Genomic DNA, 22481 nt, shown 5'->3' on the forward strand with positions numbered 1-22481 from the left:
AGGCTCTGTATGAATTAACTCTGAATGTGACATGTTTGATAATGGATCTGAATCATTCAGAATGCACTTCTGTGCTGAATCATTCAACACTGTTTTGTTGAATCAGTCAACACTGAATCATTCAGAGGTGCGAAACAAACGCGCTAAATGCTGAACAGTTCATCATTCAGTGCTGAATGGTTCCATTAAGAGGCAAACAAACATCCCCTTAGTTTTTCACCACTAAAGATTTCTTAATTTACTAATTTGAATTAAACCTAAAAGGACAAGGTGACTTAAACCACTTTAATTTTTCCTAGGCTAAACTAGAATCACTCTCCCTTTACAAGGTCGATTTGTGTAAATAAGATCTCCTTCTGTATATGTTTAAATAATTTAGACTCACAAATAATGAATACAGGGATATTCATTAAGGCTCAACATACTATGTACAAAAGAAAATAAATGAATTAAGAATGAAAAATATTTTCTTTTGGTCTATAAGTTTGGATAGGTACAGTAACCTTCTTTATGTGTCCTTAGATTGTTTTTATAATCAGTAATGAGTTTCCAACTATTCATGACGGTTGGAGATGAGTTATAGCCACTAAAAGTCTTTATTTACTGCAATTTAGGCTACACGCACACGAAGTTTTGAAATTTTAGGGAAAGTTTCAAAAACTCTTAAAAAGTATCGAAACTCTTCAACTCAGTGCAATTGAAAATTTTGAAACTTCTATAAGAGTTTTGAAACTCACGAGTTGTGTTTCAAAACTTTCCTTGAAGCTCTTAAAACTTTGAGCCTGAATTTATTTAAAATGATGATTTTTGATATTTTGAAATAAATATAAATTTGAATCATTTTTGATAAATTTCAAAAATATTTATACATTTGTTTATTTTATCAAATTATTAAAATTCAAACTTAAGAAACTCAAATTGATTTCATCTTATTGTATTGATTATATCAATGTTGATTCTGTTGAAAATATGTTCGAGTATTAGTTGGCTCATGTTGACGAGAGATAATTAAAGATTTTATTTATTTATTAAAAGTGTTTAATTTTTTAATATTTTATAAATATTAATTTTTATTACTTATATAGTTACATTTTAAATAATTTTTATTTAATAATTTAGTATTCTTTATATTTCAGAATATCATCTTTTTTTTAGACGAACCAAATTAGTTAGAGCTCACAATGTCTTGCTGTAAAACTGCATACAGCCCTCTCGGCGACACTAAAATTCCTGAACTCCCAACGGAGCAACACAACTGAGGCCAGCCAAACAATCGGCAGCGCTGTTCTGGTCCCGACAAATATGGCGCATTTTTATAGATCAATCATGCTCCGAACAAAGCGTCCACCAGAGAATTATCAGGAAGAGCATCAGAAGAATTTGACCAAATTTTGGTTACCTCGAGATTATCCGTCTCCAACTCGAGCTGTCGATAACCAAGCTTCCAAGCGTATGAGAGGATGTCATGGACCTCCCAAAGCTCCACAAGAAGCACGGAACATCTGCCCAAGCTACGAGTGAAGCGAAAGATCCAAGTACCATTAGAGTTCCGCAATAAACCTCTTGCAGCTGCCATACTATCGTTGGACCGGACGACACCATAGGAATTCGCTTTAATCCACCCAACTATCGGCTTTAACCATCCCCTGATATGGCTGCTCACCACAAGTTCGCTCATCCTAGATATTGGCCTGAAGTGTCTCTTACTCTCTTCCACCAACCGGTTGCACTTAGTGATAAGATCTTCCCTTATAAGATAGTTGGGATCAAAGATCTTGTTGCATCGATCCTTCTACAACTACCAACAAAAAATACTAAATCGTACAGGCCAATTATTTACGTTAGATACAAACAATCCATTTGACGTAATATTCTGCTTGATCCAATCCGCAAAAGGATAAAAGAGAAAAGCATTCAGACTATTAGCAGGTGCAATTTTAGTCCAAACCTCTCTAGCTGCAATGCAACGTCTCAGCACGTGGTCCAAGTCTTCGGTACCTCCGTTGCATATCGAACACCCATCAGTGGAGGATAAGTGGCGGCGCGAATGCTCGACATTTGTGAGGATGGGATCATGTAAGGCGAGCCAAAGGAAGATTTACTCGTTGCGGCACCTCCGACTTCCAGGCCATTCCCCACGGTTCATGCTGCGCAATGTACCTATATGCTGAACAGTAGCTATACGATGAATAATGTGATCAGGTACACTTCCGAAAGCAACGCCCAGTTCCACGAACCTGAAGGGAGCTTCATCTTACAAACAGGTAAGGGGTTCGGGTTACCCACCCCCTTATAGGAAAAAAAAACCCAGCCGATTCTCGTTGTCTAACCAAAAATCAGTGCCTTTGCCATCCCGGATATTCCACGATATACTTTCGGTAAAATCATGCCATATGAACTGAGGACCCCGCCATAACCTAAACACGCTTGTGTTTTGAAGTGTAACCGGAAAAGGCTCCTCCCACTTATTTTTAGCGCGAACAGCTTGAACCCTAGTTTTTCCGGTGGAATATCCTCTCTTTAATGCACGATTTATTGCACTGAAAATTATAATTTATATAATAGTAGTAAACTCATTTTAACGAGGGACTGAAAGATTTTCTCGATACAAGTTTTCAAACTTTCAATAGGCTAAACTCACGATATAATGCACTCAAAATAAATAATTCACGAAATAACGTTCTTCCAAGATTATTTGCTGAAATAGGGTGAAATCAACAGTGTGGCCGTAGGTCGCCATGCCTTCCGGGCGACCTACGACGTGGCTTCCGACGAGGGTCGTGTGCATGGGACATGCACAATCCAACCATAGGTCGCCATGCACTCCCAGCGACCTCCTAGGTCGCCATGCACGCCCGGCGACCAAGGAGGTCGCCATGCACTCGCGGCGACCAAGGATTCATGCATGGGGAGATTGGGGAGATCGTGCCATGCACTCGGGGCTCGGTTCATGCAGGCGAGCAATAATGCAGCGAGCAGGCGACCATGAAGCGTGGAGTAGGGTCCAAAGACAAGGTCGCGAGCAGGCGAGCATGCAGCAGGGGATGTCGTCGCGAGTGCATGGCGACCTCCTTGGTCGCCGGGCGTGCATGGCGATCTAGGAGGTCGCTGGGAGTGCATGGCGACCTATGGTTGGGCTGTGCATCGTCGTAGGTCGCCCGGAAGGCATGGCGACCTACGGCCACACTGTTGATTTCGCCCTATTTCAACAAATAATATTGGGAGAACGTTATTTCGTGAATTATTTATTTTGAGTGCATTATATCGTGAGTTTAGCCCTTTCAATAGTTTATAAATATTTTAAATTCTATTTTTTAAAAATTTATTTTCTAATTTATGATTTTTTTTATTTTTTTCTTATACTCCACTTTTCGAATTTTTAATAGCTTTTTACTTTTAATATTTTTGTATATTTTCATATTTTTTAAATTCTTACTTTTCCACTCGAGCATTAAATAAATTGTTAAACTTTCAATTAAAACCATTTAATATTTTTTGTATTTGGTCAAAAAATTTACTTAAATTTTCTATCACTATCCACACGCAAACTTTCACATCAACAAAATAATTGTTACATCGGTCTCATAATAGCTAAATATCGGTAAATAAACGAAATTGATAAAATTAAATACATTTTAAAAAATTATTACAATTAAAAACTAGTGTTTTGAATTACTACATTAACAATATTAACCCTTGAAACTTTAGTTTAAATTCTAAAAAAAATATAATTTTATATTTAAACTAAAAAATAATAAGTCCCACTGCCCTCAACTATTATTATTATTATTATTATTATTATTATTATTATTATTATTATTATTATTATTATTATTATTATATTATTATTATCTCCAAACAAATATTTTGATTAATTATTTGAAAGTTCATTATTGCAAGAAGCTGTAGAATCATATCTGTACTTCTTTGTTTATAAGACCAGACAGAAAGCACATAAAGGTGTATAAGCCAAATTAAATAGTACAAAGGATTTTCTATACATGAAGATATTTTATATATATATATTTTAATATGGGTGATTATAAGATATATTTATTTAAAAAAAATCAATCGTTTAATAACAAACGTTCAAACATTCTTAAGTATGTCGTGTTCAAATCCGAAACGAGACTAAAATATTTTATTAATAACCATGAAAAAGACAAAGGAAAATAAATTCCAAACAGTTGGAGCATGAGCGAAGAGACAAGAGAGCCTAGCTGGTTCAACCCCACTATACAGTTGGCTACAAATGGGGGGACCCCAACTAACTCTTAAACAATTTCATGTCTTTTTTTCTAATTAAATATACTTCTCCTCCCTTCTCCAATGCCCACATTCCATTCTTTTTCTTTGTGTGAACCTCTTTCATTCTCTTCCATTGTTCTTCCTTCATAAGACAGAAAAAGGTTGAAGAAATTGAAAGGTTGTTTTGAAAGGAAAAAAATGAGAGAAGTGATTAGCATTCATATAGGACAAGCTGGAATTCAGGTTGGGAATTCCTGTTGGGAGCTTTACTGCCTTGAACATGGAATTCAACCTGACGGCATGATGCCTAGGTGAGCTCATGCATATATTTATGTTTTACATCATCATCATCATATTTGGTATGATTATCTCAATGGGATATTTGGTATGAATTGAAGTAAAAGTATATAATTTAACATAATTCTCAATGCATCTCTGGTGTTTGATTGCAGTGACACCACAGTAGGTGTATGCCATGACGCTTTCAATACCTTCTTTAGCGAGACCGGGTCCGGGAAGCATGTGCCGAGAGCTATATTCGTCGATCTAGAGCCCACTGTCATCGATGAAGTTCGAGCTGGGTCTTATAGACAACTCTTTCATCCAGAGCAACTTATTTCTGGCAAGGAAGATGCTGCTAACAACTTTGCTAGAGGACATTATACAGGTACATCCATCTGTTCTGCTATTCCTAAATGACAGTTTTATTAGATTGAGTCGTTCCGTTGAAATTTTTTCTTTCGTGGTCGATGATTTATGCTGCAGTTGGTAGGGAGATTGTGGACCTCTGCCTGGACAGAATAAGAAAATTGGCTGATAACTGTACTGGTCTGCAAGGGTTTTTGGTGTTCAATGCTGTTGGTGGTGGAACTGGTTCTGGTTTAGGTTCATTGCTTTTGGAGCGCTTATCAGTCGATTACGGAAAGAAGTCGAAACTCGGCTTCACCATCTACCCTTCTCCTCAGGTAATTCCCTGAAGACTTCAAGGGATTTTATGAGATAATCTAGTGCCCTGCTTTTCCCCTATGCTTGAACCATTATGCCGAACCGTGCAGGTTTCAACTGCTGTCGTTGAGCCTTACAATAGCGTGCTCTCGACCCATTCTCTTCTTGAACACAGATGTTGCAGTGCTTCTTGACAACGAAGCTATATATGATATCTGTAGGAGATCCTTAGACATTGAAAGACCGACTTATACAAACTTGAACCGCTTGATATCGCAAATCATATCTTCTTTAACAACTTCATTGAGGTTTGATGGTGCCATAAACGTGGACGTTACAGAGTTTCAGACTAACCTTGTGCCGTATCCTCGTATTCATTTCATGCTCTCATCATATGCCCCTGTGATCTCAGCTGCAAAGGCTTACCATGAGCAGGTATCGGTTCCCGAGATTACGAGTGCTGTTTTCGAACCCTCAAGCATGATGGCTAAATGTGATCCAAGGCATGACAAGTACATGGCGTGCTGTTTAATGTACCGAGGAGACGTCGTACCGAAGGATGTCAATGCTGCTGTTGCCACCATCAAAACAAAGCGGACGGTTCAGTTTGTAGACTGGTTAGTAGACATCTCTTGCAGTTCAATTTGAAGGGGAAAACATGAATTTTGCCTTGTAAACTATTCTGGTGAATCTCTTATTCAGGTGTCCTACTGGTTTCAAGTGTGGTATCAACTATCAGCCACCCACAGTGGTACCGGGAGGCGATCTTGCTCGAGTACAACGTGCAGTGTGTATGATCAGCAATAACACGGCCGTGGCCGAGGTTTTCTCCCGAATCGACCACAAGTTTGATCTCATGTATGCCAAGAGAGCCTTTGTTCACTGGTATGTAGGTGAAGGAATGGAGGAAGGTGAATTCTCCGAAGCTCGCGAAGATCTCGCTGCTCTCGAGAAAGACTACGAGGAAGTCGGAGCAGAAGGCGGTGAAGATGAAGAAGCAGAAGATTACTAGATCCATATTTCATCGAATCAGGCATTCACCGGTGCACCATGTACCTTGATCTCAATTCATTTCATTAGCTATACTTTTACTCCTGTAAACTAGTGCCTGTACTTCATTAACTAAATTTGTCTTTCCATGTCTTCACTGGCCATGCACCTTGAGATGTAACCTCTCAACGTCGAATAAAAAGTTTCTACATTGTGACACGAATCGGTGTTCGATGATTCGGTCGAGTTAGTTTATGATACCGGTTTATTTTCCTTAAAGAACTCATTTCCAATACATTCTCAGACATTCATACAGGGCATGGTCCAAAAATATGAAGAAAAAGACTTCATAAAATTAAACATACTCGCACATATCCTTGTTCCGGACTCGAGTAACAACGAAGTCAATGGATTATCTTATAAACTTCAAGTGTCTGCATATAACATGCAGATGAACATCCACAAAATATTTTGAATACAGTAATCAAAATTGTGTTAGGTAGGTGAGTAGGTCCCATTGGAACCCGTCAATGATTTCTTTAAAGAGAATAGATAACACTATAACTACAACCTTATCTTCATCTATCTTAATTGTTGATGACCCTCCCTTGCCAGTCCGGGTCTCTTTGGTACATCCTTATCATCTACATGAACTGCTTGCCTATAATTCAACTTGCCACTGTTAAGAATAGAGCTCAAAACTGTGATAAAGTTTTTTTTTTCTAAGCATTTAGTTTAGCAAACATGAAAACAAGGTTATCATTAATCACCCTAACAATCAGAAAATTCTCGATTCTCCAGGCTCTTATCCCATCGGGTGTGAGCTAACTCTAAAATCCCTTATACCGATCGGATTGCAGACTGTCACTTGCCTCCATGAAGCTCGAATTGCGACCAATATAGCCCGTCAGACATACGACCATAAACTCATTCCCGGACCTTGTACAAACCTCGCTGTGGGGGCACTGAATTTTGATACCAAATCTAGTTGAATGTGAAGTGGGGCATAGCATGATTGTATGATATACATTGGTTGATCAGCATGATTGAAATGTGTTAACCCCATTTGGCATAGAAAAATGAATGATGTGAAGTCATAATTAAATTTAGACATTTTTGTATTGAGAGATGGATGAGACCTTCCAAAGGAACAGTTGACATTTTACAAAATGGAGATCATCTCTAATCTCTGCCTGTTATTCTTGTCCCTGTAATCTACAACAACATGCAACTAAACCTAAATCATCTACTCTCTTGATTTTACAAGGAGAAATGGAAGCAAAGACCGAAATGAAGATCATGTTCAAGAATTTAAAAAAACAAAGAGCATAATGGTGGAAGATCACACAAGGCTTCAGCAGGATCATGGAGAGTTTCGATACACTCTTGTAGTCCATTCATAGCATAAAGTGAAGCTGAGATTTGTCTTTCGACTTTCATCCTCTCGAATTCTGTCAACTCGGAGCCTGTTTCCTCATACAAAACAACAGTCTTGGTCAAATTCATGATTTCTTGTGTATAAAGAAACCTATCAAACCATGATTCAGAGGTAGAAGAAAAATCTGGTTCAGGAGATGCGGACTCGAATTCCCTTGTGCAGTTGCTCATGTCAGGTTTGTATGCATCGTCGAAGAGCTGAGTATCTTGAACGACTTTGATAGGAGAAGAATTCTCATTACTGAAGCCTCCGCCGCAATTAGAGCTACTACTACTAGTAGTAGTAGTAATACTACTGCTGAGGCTAAGACTTGGGGTGGTACTTGTGGTGGGGGCTGAGGCTAAAACACTTAGTTCTTTATCACCCTTTTTGCCGTTAAGAAGATTCCGGATCCGAGATGCAAGAGGAGAATCAGACGACACCTGAGTAATGAAGTAGGTGCGAGTATTGGAACCGCGGAGCAAGCAGCTTCATCGTAAGATCTAGCGGCTTCTTCAGCAGTCTCAAAGGTGCCAAGCCACATCCTGATGTTCTTTGTTGTGTCTTTGATCTCAGCTACCCATTTACCGGAAGGTCTTTGTCTTACACCAACAAACTTGTTAACTTTATTGTTGCTTTTATTTCTCCCCTTGAGTTTGCAAATAGGAATGTTTGGTCTCTGATGCTGCTGCTGTTGTTGGAACTGGATTTCCATTGGCAATAAGTAGGGACTGAGAACGAAAGGGTTAAGCTTTGATTTTATAAGGCATCAACTTGGTTGATTGTCGATGGACGAAGGGGATTTATATGAGCAATTCTAGATAACTATCCCAGTGTTTGTCTGAATTCAGCTACTTATGCTTCATTTCGACTTTCACTGCCATGTCTTATCTGCCCCTTTCACCACTTGTAATTTTTAGGCAAATATTAAACCACTAAAAATTGGAAAAACTTGCCAGACTCGGCAAAATATATTATCCCTAATGGTTCAACCAAATTTTGCATGTATAATAAGTTGATTAAATATTTAAAAAAAACTATATAAATCAACTAAAGTAAAAATTAATCCATTAATTTCAAAATTTAAAGTTCTTAAATGGTCAAGCAGGTAAATCAAAATTAACAATCCGTTGAGCTGATCCACTTGCTTTTAACCACATAAACCATTTCCAAAAAAGTCTCATTTGGAAACAAAACCAGAATAATAGAATCCTTTTTCTTCTTTCCAATGTTCATTACAAGACAAAATCAACCTCTTTTAGGACAAGAATGTAATTGTCGAAAAAAGAATAATTTTGGTCAGACAAAAACTCAAACTTAGGGCAAAGGGGGTTGTTGCTTAGTCATTGTCTTGTCCCCTTGATCTCCCAAGAGTCTAAAAGTCAATTTAAGACAATTAAAAAAAATCAAAATCAAGAGAACCCCAAAGTTTGCCACTTTGAGGGGTTACAGATAATCCTCTAGAATCCAAAAGGTAAACTCATTGCTTTACCCGACTCGGAATTCGCACCTACTCATTAAAATACTCAACAACATCACCCCTCATGCCACACAAACTGTTATCCATGCAATGCAAGCTCCCTTTGTTTTTCCCTTCTTACATCACTAAAAACTAATTAAAAAAACAGAAATATATGAAAAACAATGTTTATTGAAACCATGTTTCATATTTCATGTAAAATAATTACACACGCCAAAAACTGTGGCATGAATATGCCCTTATCAGAGCCTCACACTTACTAATTTGGGCACATTCTATACCAAAAAATTTTGCTATATTCTTCAACCTTCAATAATCAACATATCATCCCATTAACTGAGCCAAAAAATCATACAACATGCTAATCAGTAGATGAAAACATTACTCGCCAACGGAACCCTCTTTTACCTTCTATCATATGAAATTTGTAACAATGGTGGAACAAAATTATACCTCCTTGCCAAGAAATTGGATAAGGTTAAGAATACAGGAGGCAGAAGCTTTCCTCAAGGACACGGTAACTAAGATGACAGCATTGATTGCAACACAAGCTGCTGCTGTGGCTGCAACGATGACCAGGTTGATGCCAGTGTCGATGCTGGTAACGATTGCTGGAAGTGCCGTATCAGATTAATCATTCTACTAGCAGTTTGTTCAGTCGCCAGGTCTTTACCAGCACATAGAACCTATATCATAAATTTACAAATAAACAACGGAAACGATATCCTAGGGCAAAAGGAACAAACAGTCAAATTATGGTAAGGATGATACCTCTGCGAAAACAGAAACAATCTTGGGAAGATATTGATTGTTGGGCCCTAAAAGTTCCTGGTCAGACCTGATAACAGATGCAATTGTTTTTTTAAAAATTGCACAGTGAGAAGTATCACGAAAAAGGAATTAAACAAATTATCAGACTTTTCACAGACTGTCCCAATAACTAATAGATTACCTTTCAACCATGGAACATAGCTGGTCATGAACAAGCTTGGCTTCGGTCCGATCACCTTTTATTGGTAAGCAACTTAACCAAGCTGGGACAATCTACACAACGGAAGGATCAATGTCATAAGAAAGTAGCTAGTTTTTGATCTAGCTTGCTAACAGGACATCGAACTGAACAGGGAATTGTCAGAGATAAAATTGAGGTTACTACAAGAACTTTTTATTAGAAAGGCCAAGAACAGGGAATTGTAGCATAAAGAACTTACACCTGAAAGTAAATCCAATCTCTAACTTAAACTCACAAAGTAACTAGCTGCTACGCTCCTGATCCTATTATTATTATCCGGATACAGCACACTGCCTCCATAAACAAAAGGACTTTTTTCCATGCTGCCAAATGAGTTGCACCCACAAATCATTGGTATATCATAACCACCACCTCTTTTTCTCTCCCTTCTCTTGTATTCAGAATGTGGCCACGGCCACATACTTTTTAGTCAATGACTTGTCAGGTTATTGTTGTGAGCAAATCAACTTTCCTGATGATTGAAAGTTCTTGAATGCTTCAATTAAGCCAGTGAATAGAAAGGAGAATTCCCAACTATTTTCATCTTAGCTAGTTAAAAAATATTGATTGACACTGAAAGCCAAGAAATGCATTCACAGTCGAAGACCAACATCACAATAGGGAAACTTGAAGGTACAATACTAATGCAATTGAAATCATGAGCCATGCAAGAAACATTTCACCAGAATAATCACAAATCCCAATTGTGACAAGTTCATATGAATATGAACATCAACCAGTCTAACAATAATGTGTAAAGATTGAGCAAAATAATTATTTGATTTTCAACCAAAACAAAAAGATATACAGAAGAAAGATTACACAAAGATGCAAATACCTGAGCAGCGTCTATACTATCCCGATGAAATTGGCATATTTTTCCAAGAGCTGAAACAGCATTGTCATAAGCCATCACGTTGTCAGAATGCAAAGCATTAGGATGTCTAATAACAGCATTCAGCCTGGAGAGGGCCTCTATAAGCAAGAAAATAAACAAAGATTATCCTTTTATTAAAGGAGACAATAACTTAAAGGAAAAAGGTAGTAATCCAAAGTGTGCAGCAACCTTGAATAAGAGGTTTGAACACCGATCCACTGAACTCTGCACATAAACCAACCCCAAAAGCAGCTGCCTGAAAAATGAAGCATACATATTCTCAATAATACAGACTGCCTGAAGCACAAGGCAACTGTCAACAATTAGATAACAAACCTGTCGAATATCAGGGCTTTCATCATTGCATGCCTCCAAAAGGAAGGGAAGATAAGTGTCATAATACCTGTCCACAACATACAGCATAAATATCTACAAGGACTTCAAAGCATAAATATCTACAAGGACTTCAAGAATTGGCATTCTGATGATAGTTAGCACGGAAGTGCTTACTTAAGAGCTGCATCACGACAGTGCTCTGCAATGTCATCAAATATACAGATGGCAATTCTCCTTTCTTCTGTTGTTTTATCCTTACCCTGTATAATCAGTAAATTAGTCAGTAAGGTAATACGCGTAACACCTCTTTTGATGCAGTAATAACTCTGTCATTTCTTTCCAAGAAAAGAGAATAATAAATTGAGAGCATTACTCCACGAAACCAATTCACATACACGTAAATATGAAATATAATGACAGAAAACTCACCCACATAGGGGTTATGTAAGAATTAAGCTCCTGGACAAATGGCAAGAATGATGACTTGAATGTTTTAATCAAAGTTCCCAACAATTCACCAACCTTGATATAGAGAAGATACAAGGCAAACAAATATTAGAGCACTACAATCTAGTAGCAAGATATATATCAACTGATAACCAAGAATCCATTAGGAATATAGACATACTTGACCAAAAACTTCTTCTTCTTGCTCATTTCCTCCTTAAGCATTTCACCTTCTTCTGCGTCAAAGTCCTCTGCTTTGGCCCTCTCTCCTCTTTCTTGTTTTCTAGCTGAACTAGCTATGATTACCTGTTTAATCTCATCAACAATGCATCTTATCTGGCCCTCATCAAGAAATGGTCCACAAATCTGTCATAGAGAAAAAGAAGCTGTTATCATAGAATTCAACCTCCAAGAGGTGAGCAAAATGGAGTGGTTCATGAAAGATCTAACTTCAAAAGATCAGTATAATACCATCCACAGCATGAGTAAGCGACCATAAAAACCAACAAGGGGAAAGAGAAAAGAAGGAAATAAATCACGCCATCTTATTTGTTTTGCATCATTAAATGACGCATAGTAGAAGGTAGGAGATCTATTTTGACATTGTTGGGGGTAGCTTTTACCCCTGTTGTTCCTGGTAGTTTAGTTTAGAGATTTTGTTCACCTTATCAACCAAAAAAGTATATATATATATATCTGCACCACAATGAAAAAAAAAACTTGTGCACTTGACAGCACAAAAATCTAGAAAACATGGCTGATAATATATATCTTATTTGTTTTGAACAATGACTTTTCCACTTCATGTGATGGATATTACAACCATTCATGTAGCTTTTTTTTTTCTTTTCAATTTTCTGTTCCCTACACCTATATTTTTTTTTAATTTTATCTCATTGTTTCAAAACTATCAATACCCAACACTTTTTTTTTTGTATAATCACCAGTATCAGACCCATTGGCTGACTAATCCAAATTGGGTAATGCAAAGGCCAATTATGTGGACAACCCTCCCAACCCAGCTTGCTCCATTCACAATGCCAAGATTCAAACCCTGGGCATTGTTTAAGGAATTTAACTTTTCATCCCACTAGACCAACTAGTAGTTGGCAGCATGCACAGGAACAACAAACATTAGGAACAGAGAAAATTCTCATAACTTCAAGAGTCAGCTGGATGATTAATCACAGGTGTCATTAAGTATTTCACAAAGGCAATATTAACAGGCACATATAAGCTAATAGAGACTCACAGTAGAGGAATAGAATATAAAACAATTTTCAAATCATGATATCACCACAGGCACTACACCCATACCCGCCAAAGTTTATCACGCAGTTAAAGGCACAGTTGAAAAAACAGAATTAATTCAAAAGTGTCAAGGATCACAAAAGAACAATTTCCATAAATACACCAAAAGTTCCATATAGAAGCACAAAAAAAGCATGTATGCAAATTTGTAGCTAATGATGGATGATTCTAACCTCTATGCAATCTTTCAACGAATCCAACATGCTCCCACAAATTTCAACCTCAGGCTCCTGCAAGCAAATTAAAAATCATATATAAGCATATCTGCCATTTCCAGAACATAAAGCAGTAATCATGTGTAACATCCAAGGGACAAAATAAGGACCCAAACAAAAAATGACCTTGTGTATAGCCTCCACCAAAGCTGGTACTATGTAATCTGTCAACTGTTTTATATACGTTCCATTTCGACCTTGAGATTGCCCTTTCTCAACAGCTAGTTTAGCTGAACGTAGCAGCTCTGGCATAGCTAAAAAAAAGTAGACAGATACCGTCAATAATGCAGGTAAGGCAGTACAGAATAAGAATGTAAAAACAATGGGAGAAAAAGGACTAAGTCATACCTGAAACAGCTGCCTTTCTAACTTCTTCATGAAAATAAAATTTTAGAAGGGGAACTAAGGTAGTAGCCACCTGCATTGTTTCAAGCAGTTTCATAACCCACAACTTAGGCTTCTAATGCAAAATCTAAAATAGAAAATGCCACAAATAAAAATAACCTGATCAATCCATGGGAAGAATCCTTCCTTTAACTCATCAGCGTAACAGCATAACATGTTGCAAGCTGTAGCTTTTTCTTCCAAGACACTAGTTTTGATCCCTATCCTTTTATCACCGAGAGTAATAGTCTCAATGCTGCAGCCAACAGAAAAAGCAGTAAACAAACACCCTAAACACTTTTAAAACTCAAAAAACACAATAGCAATAGAACTTTAAAAGTTTTCGTAGTAGTTCAAGAAGAAATGAAGTGCATTTAACTAAGACATCTTGAAATTACTATTGACATCCAAGAAAGAGATTTTCTAAGTGCTCATAAAGGCAAACTGCACAGTTATACCACTGACATGACAAAAATAAATATAACTTAAAATTTGGATCAACAATCTTTTGTGCAAATAGCACAGGAGAAATGAGCACAAACACATAAAAAGACATCCAAACCAGGGCACCAAATTCATCACTTAAGATAATCCAAAACGAATTGCATACCTCTCATCATCTTCATCATCAATTTAGTATCATAATCTGCAGATGTGAATGTTACATCAGCTTAAGCTGGGCAGATTGAAGCAAAGGGAGCATGACAACACTCATGTAAGGAAGAAAATCCTGTCCAAGGCACTTGCAAAGTCTGGCCCAAGCCTACCAAATTGAGGACCAGCAAGAAAAGCAATCAATACACAGGAAGCGTACAATATCATTCAATTATCAAATAGTTTCTTTACTTATCAGAAAATACCTGTAACATGTAGCTTGTTGTTGGATCATCCGGTTCCATTTGAGATCCTTGCAGTGACACCAAGATTTCCATAACCTTGCAGTGTAAAAGGAATAGTTAGGCAATGAGAATCTGTACCACGGATCAAAAGAAACCCAATTGAACTGGGGAGACACAAAAAGTATCAGTCATTCACTCAGATCAAACTAAAAATGATAACTTAATCCCTGCCCAAGAACTCCATTGAACAGAAGCAGATCAAATCTATCCCAAAGCCTCTTCATTTGGCTTGTTATTAAACAAAAACCATTCACACTCAATAGGATCTAAAGTATTCCCTGATACAATAGATCACTTTATTAGTAATGGTCTTCCATGAGGACAAGAAAGAGTGAGGTGAAAACTCCTAACTGGACAACAATGGACTACCATTTGAACATAGAGTTTTATCTTTCCTTTTTTATTTTATTATTAATTTGCATGTGTGTGTCTGACTGCCTGTTTCATCTATCTTCTTTTTTTTTTTTGGGGGGGGGGGTCATGAGTTGAATGGCTTATCACCAATATTGGGAAAGGAAAAAATCCATTGAGTGTTAGAAACTGTTTTAGTTTTGCTCTAGACAGTTTACTGAAAATAAGTCCAATTAAAATTTAAAACAGCATATTAAAGTATAATATGTAGATTTTAAAACCCTAATTTCCAGTATTTGGAAGGCTGAAAAAGAGTTGTTCAGATTTTTGAATTTTTTTAAAGAAACTGAAAAATAAGAGTTTCTACTACCGTACTTAAAAAGATTTTGGTATCCAGATTATTCCATTGAAGACAAATCAAAAGATAGAGATCCAAATCGAATGACACTTACAATAAATAAGACAACCTCACTTTGAGAGAAATACTAAGAACAGAGAACAAATGTAAAGTTTAAGACATCAGTTTTAGAAAATTCATCATGTATTAGATGTAGAATAAGTGCTTTCATGCATTCTGGTTGTATTTGAGTCCTATACATATATAATCATTAAAATTCATAACTCCATCAAAAAGTAATATCATAAAGGATAATAATTGGCAACCTTAATTTTAAATACACAAAAATAAAAAATCATTAATCATTACCTGTTTAGCATCATCCCTAAATTTTTCCTTTCCAACAGCCATGCCAACCAAACTAATGCACTCCATAGCTTTGGCACGAAGCATACGATTAGATTTATCATTTGCATTAACCAGGATAGCTTTCAAGTAAGGCATCACGGCATCATAATATTTCTGGAATTGCTCCTGTGTTGGACACCCCATGTCAAATAAAATGCATCAAAATATATATAGTGTAAATATGAAAACATTCTAGAAGCCTTGAGTACCTGAGATGAATCAGCAACTGATGCCAATGCTGTCAAAGCACCTTCCTGTACCATTTGCTTCCCGTTCTGAATAGCAAAATAATTTGAAGCTAACGAGTTATGCCAATAGCATAATTGAAACAACAACAACCAGAGAAGAGACTGAGAGTATGCAAGAAAAAGAAATTTCTATGCATTTCTAATGATGTATTCAAAACTAAATTATCCGATCTTTAAGGAAAATAAGAACCTGGGAAATAAATTGACAAATGATTGTAAATAAAAAATAAGGGGGGGAAAGGGCATGAAAATCCTACAAAAGCAGAGCATGGGACATGTCTATTTTGACACATTGCAGAAAGCACTACAGCATTCAAATTGCTAGGAATTACAAGGTCTTTTACAGGAAACTAACCAGCAGAGAATGTCTTCTCCAACCAATATACATGAAGAACAGAAGTAACAAAAACTTGAAAGAGTGAAAGATTATATACCTGAAGGAGTACAAGAAGTTTGCTCACTATCCCATCCAGATACGGAGTTAAGATGTCTGAGGTACAATTTTCACTGAAATTAAGAACTGCTGAAGCAGCATGGGCCTATTATACACACAAGAATGAATTACATAAATTTGTTACATCCACACAAAGAAACCAAATGATAAAGTTTATGAAAGAAGATAACATATTGCTTCTCTTGGGAATGCTTTGCTTCAAAACAGATTTTAAATACACATAATTTTAGATATGTTAATCATTCATTTTTCTCTTTGCAAAGGGAGAAGACCGTAGTAACAAAATTTTAAAAAATTCAAAGCATATTTTGTATGTCATTAGTAGAATTAAAATAAATAGATTCATTTTCAATTACATCAGTTGCTTAATTATGCCTAAATGATTTTAACTAACAACAAAGGTAAACCTAGAAACAGTTATTTAATTATTATAAGCATATTTAGTTATTCACTGAAATGATAGAAGGGAAACCTGCACACGAGGATTTTGGAAGTCATCCATGACTCCAGCTAGAGCAGGCAAGACTCTGTGGTGATATTGAGTCTGCAACTCAGGGCCTAAGTCCGTAGACAACTGCCCAATGGCATTAATAGCTGCCCATCGAACCCGGGGATGGGCATCCTGAAAAGAATTCAAAACCATTGACACTACCTGTTCCAGATTTTTCATCATCACCTGCCAACAAAAAGACACATGCAAAACCCGTTTAGAAACAGTGAAGCACATTACAATTTAATCAACATCAACCCATTGGTCAAGGGGCATATAGATAAAAATTTCTTATCAAGTTAACCACAGAACCATATTAATCCAAATCCACTCAAATTATAAACGCCATGTCTAGAATGAACAAAACATAAAAAAGAAATTAAGCCTCTAATGAAGTCTTATCATTATTAAATAGGTAGCAAGAAGCGATATGCAAGACCCAAATAGAATAAACATACACAGTGCATTAAATATGATCAAACTATTGACTTGGAACTTCACAATTCAAACCTTGGAACAACCTTCAGCAATTTGAGTAAGTGCAATGAGAGCAGCATGACGCTTCTGCCACTCCGGAGCAGACAAGAATGCTGGAAACAACTCTGAAGCCACTGGAACAACCGTATTCCCTCCCAATGAAATCGCCAATCTATCCAAACACTCCTGACCAACTCCATAATTACTTGTTTCCCCATCATCCCCATCCTCAGTCTCTGAGTTATGCCAATCAGGTTCATCCTCAATATCCACCAACAGATTCATCAACACCCAAAATAACCTCCTTATAAACTGCGGTAACTTCCTCATCATCCCTGGAGCCCTCTCTCTCGCCTCTGCCAACGTAATAATGAACTCAATCGCCAAATGGCGTGTTCCTTCTTCTAAACTTTCCGCCTCTGCAATTTGTAACATCGATCCTACTACTTCAACTATCTGCCTCCTTAGAAACCTGGGCTCAGTCCCGGCTAACTCAATTAGCAACTCCAAAGCCTCTTGAGCCGTGGCTTCTAATCCAGAGTTCAACGCCTCGGTCAACGTCTGCATCATCAACGGCAACAAATCTTGGAAAGTATCCCGTTCTTTGGCGTTTGAAATGCATTGAATAAAACTGACTGAAGCGCTTAAAGCTGCAATTCGGACATCACAACTTGACGGATTCGATAAAGAATTGAAGAAAACAGAGTGGAGGGTGTTTAAATGAGGGATAAGGATTTCCGTCGTTTCTCCAACGTTTTGAGCTAATCGAGAGAAGATCAAAAGAGCAGATTCCTCAAGATTCGAATTTTTTGAATTCACGCATTGGAAGAGGAATGGCAATAGTTCCGGCCAGCCTCCAATAGAAACGACGGAAGAGGCGAGTTCAGAAATAGTATCACAGAGTTTCTTCACGTTAGCTTTCGATTGTTCGGTTTGGAGAGAGGACAAAAGCGCGGATTTGATGGCGGCGCGTGTGGATTCGGCTAGGAGGAAATAGAAAAGAGTAGTCCGCGGCGGGGGTCAGGATTTTCCGGAGGAGGACGGCGGAGAGAGCGCGGAGTTCGGAGCGCGACGACGAGGACAAAACGCGGGAGAGGGAGAGGGAGAGGGCGTCGGGGTGATTCTGTTTGGCGAGTTGGAAGAGCGACTCGGCCTGGGAGCGTTGGTCGTTGGAGGAAGACAAGAGGTGGGAGATTAGGGTTTCGAAGTGGGTGGGATCGGGGCCCAAGATGTGGGCAAGGTGGAGGTGAGTTTGATCGGTGGCCATGGCGCCGAGTTTCAGGGGTTAAGTCGTGTTGTAAAATTCCTTCTCTCTGCTGCTGTAATTTGGGGTTTTGTTTTGCCTCCCAAATCCAATGGAAGGAAGACAAAAAAGAGACTTCGAAATATAAGGCAGAGGTTGCGAGGGCAAGGTGTTTTCAAACGAAACCCATTATGTCGAATTACTTCTCCCCAACCAATAATGTTCTGCCGCGTGCACATGGTTTGGATGAGATTGTTTTAGCTCCATTGATGGAGGTAAAATTGGACCAATAATCCAATCCCTTATAATTAAAATAATAATTAAAATTTAAAAAAATTACATCAATTTTTTATAATATAAATTATAATCGTTAACTCAACGTTGGGTAACGGGCATTTGGCAAAGGTCATAACAACTAATTCATGGAACTCATTACGTCTACATGAACTAGTCGATTATAACAGTTAGTTTTGGAATTATAAATAGGGTTAAGTTTAAGGTTTATATGTGATTTGTTGAGAAGAAAAACAGTTGATTGAGAGAAAAAAAGTTGTTTTGTGTGTGTGAAGAATTTGCTTAAAATGTCTACCAAGAAGGAATGATATGTCTTGATGATGATGTTCACATTTTTCACTGAACCGACTCTGGTAAGATTTATTTTTTTTTTTAAAAAAAATAAATTTAATATTAATGCTTGTTTGATTAATTGTTTGAATTTAAATTGTAGGAAGAAGAACAAGACATACGTCATCAAAGAATGAAAAATGATAAACCACATAAATATGTTGTTATTTATCTATAACAATTCAGATTGATGTGCAACTGAGCTTAATACAAGATATTAGCTCTCTTGATGTGAAAATACACTAAAGATAATAAGTTTTAAAGATGTCCAAAACGAACTAAGTAGCAACCATGGGTTGGCTTAAAGATGAGACTCATGTTTGTAGGCTTAAGATTCAATGATTGAATGCCATAAGTTGCGTAAGGGTATTAATGTGGTCTTAATGGCGTAAATAGGATAGACATTAGCCTTAGTGATGTGTATAGAATCATTCCATAATAACACTAGAAAATTATATAATGATGCGACCTTAGTGGTGATCAAAAAATAATACGAACATCCGATGCTAAGGATGTGCACGGGGCGAGGTGGGACAGTTTTTTATCGTCTTGATATCGACCTGAAAATATATATCTATATGAGACTAAAATTTCGACCCTAACCTAACCCGATCTAATATATAATACTTTAAAATAATTAAATAATATAAAAAATTCCTAAATATTAAATATATATAAGTATATATTAATCTGGTAAGGCCTGTTCGTAGGGGTGTTCACTGTTCGGTTAAAACCGAATTAACCGACGAACCGAAATTTCAGTCGGTTCATCGGTCAGCTAATTTGGGTTCGGTTGGTTAACGATTAATGGTTTTTTTCAAAATTCAGTTTCAGTTAATTCGGGTTGAAATCGGTTAATTAACCGAAATTATTAAATATTTAATATATTATATATATTATTTAGCTTTAAGGGTGTTTGAACTCGATTTTTACCGAATTAACCGAAAAAACCAAAAATATTTAATATATATTATTTATAAATTTTGGTTAACCGATCAATTAACCGAATTTTGTTCGGTTCGGTTAAATTTTTTTAGAAAAAAATTGGTTCGGTTAATGGTTAATGGAGAAAAAAAACTGGTTAATAGAATTTGGGTAATTCGATTCGGTCAGTTAACCGAATTACCCGTTTGAACACCCTATCTAATCGATGATTTTCACCTGAAACCCGATTTCGCCCCGTCCTGAAGTTATATAGTACATCTCACTCGAGCCCCAAATTTTCAAAAAAAAAATCATCCCTATAAGATCGGATATATCGGGACCCATCGAGTTCGGGTATTTTGACCATTCCTATTTGATGTCAGATGAGATCGAGAGATGACATAATGATATATACGATACTATCTTATTGACTTTGATGATAATAATACATGGGTAGGCCCTTAGTTGTAGACTAAGAAAACATGATACTTTATGTTGATGTTAAGCATGTTATGCCTTTATATTTCAACATTATTATTCTTGTTCATGCATGCTTATATTTATGAAAATCATGATATGATTATTGTATTAACGTTACACAATTGAGTATGTGAAACCTAGTGTAAATGTTTTCGCTTGTATGTTAGTAGATCTTATGGGTACATGAAGCGCTATCATCATAGAATTATTCCAAGATCTACTTTCAAGGTACAGATCTTATTGCTCCTCAGGTGAGCCATAAAAGCTAGTACATCTCCAACTTACTCCACACAATCATTTGTAAAGATAACATCAATATGCGAATTAAAAATTTATCGCAAAGAAACATCCCAAGTAGATATTAAAGCAAGACAAAAACCTCCACAACTACAGCTTGATTCTATAAATCCCATGGGCAAAGCCACATGAACGTCTAACCTTCTTAACTGTAGACGCTGTAATATTGTTTCAATCAATAAAATTACAGTTGAGTTAACATCCTTGACAAATATTGGAGACGTCGAACATCCTAAGATTTTTTAACCCTTGAACATAACTTAAGAGCCTCATTGCAGGCCTGTCGATCTAGTAGAAATCTCTCACAGGATAGTGTAAGAAAGGATAGAGTGTAACATCCTCCATGCGGGTTAGTGATTAATTTGCAAAGTTTCAACATTTGGTGATTAAAGTAGAACAATTATATAGTTTAAAAATAAAGGTTGGTAAATATGAGATTAAGGTGAGGACCAAATGGTCATTTGCAAGGGGAATTTTTAATTAAATAAAATGCTATGGGGTATATGAGAACACGTGTATTCCAGAACCTCCCATTTCTTCTCCCTTCTTCCTCATTTTCTTCTCTTCCTTCTCTCAACGTTGGGCTTGCATTTAAGGTAAGAATCTGAACTTGATAGTTTCTTTGATGTTTTATGATTGGAAATGAAAGCTTGGATGTTATATAAGCTAAAGGAAAGCTTATATGACATTAAAACAACAAGATTAGTGTTTTAGAGATAGATTTGGAAAATGAGTTTTAGATGAGATTTGATATGGATGAGGTTTTGATGTTTGAATCAGAATTTTGACTTGTCAATAAGCTAATTAAGAAGTATGAGGGGTTAGAATTCAATTAGAACATATTGGAATTTGAGTTGGATTCTTAAATGCTATATGGAGAATTAGATTTCTAGTTTTAGAGGTATTTAAGGATAATAATTAGTTTAAGTAAGTGTATGAGAGCTAAGAGTAGTAAAGGGATTGAAATAGTATGTTTGAGTTGAATTAGATGATTTTCGGGCTAAAATAGGATTTCTGGGTTAGGGGAATCGGTACCCATTCAAGGGGAACCGATACCCCTTCAACGAATATGATTTCCAGAATGCTAGAGGGGAATCGGTACCCCCAGGGGGGGAACCGATACCCCCTCCCCCATGAGAAAAGAAGAAGAAAGAAAATAAAGCAAGACTACTATAGATTCTTAAATAGTAAGCTATTAAAGCTTAATTTCAAGACATAGACGTCTGATGATCATCTTAAAAATTATGTTATGTAGATACCGAGCCTACTCGAGTTCGGGAACAATCTACAAGTAGGATCGATCGAGGAAAAGGCAAGAAGTATAGGTGAGTGCATATGCATAGCATGAATATAGTAGTATATTCAGTTCTAGACTTGTGATAAGTCTAGATTCCATATTTTGACACATGATTACATTCCATATTATGATACATGACATGAATTTGTATTAAATGTATTACATGACATGAATTCATCTTATATGTATTACATGACATGAATATGCAGAAAAGTTCTATGCCTATGTGATAAAAGTATGTAAATGATATGCCTATGTGTTAAAGGTATGGAAATACTATGTCTACGCGA

General features: G+C 36.8%; 3 pseudogenes; 1 reads left to right on the forward strand and 2 right to left on the reverse strand.

Moving 5' to 3' along the window:
• Positions 1-4394: 4394 nt before the first annotated feature.
• LOC120155014 lies at positions 4395-6402 on the forward strand (annotated as a pseudogene).
• A 941-nt stretch (positions 6403-7343) lies between these two features.
• LOC120154989 lies at positions 7344-8406 on the reverse strand (annotated as a pseudogene).
• An 872-nt stretch (positions 8407-9278) lies between these two features.
• LOC120155007 lies at positions 9279-18674 on the reverse strand (annotated as a pseudogene).
• Between the last annotated feature and the right edge of the window lie 3807 nt (positions 18675-22481).

Source organism: Hibiscus syriacus, unplaced genomic scaffold, assembly GCF_006381635.1.
Source record: "Hibiscus syriacus cultivar Baekdansim isolate YM2019G1 unplaced genomic scaffold, ASM638163v2 tig00111157_pilon, whole genome shotgun sequence".
Taxonomy (NCBI): domain Eukaryota; kingdom Viridiplantae; phylum Streptophyta; class Magnoliopsida; order Malvales; family Malvaceae; genus Hibiscus; species Hibiscus syriacus.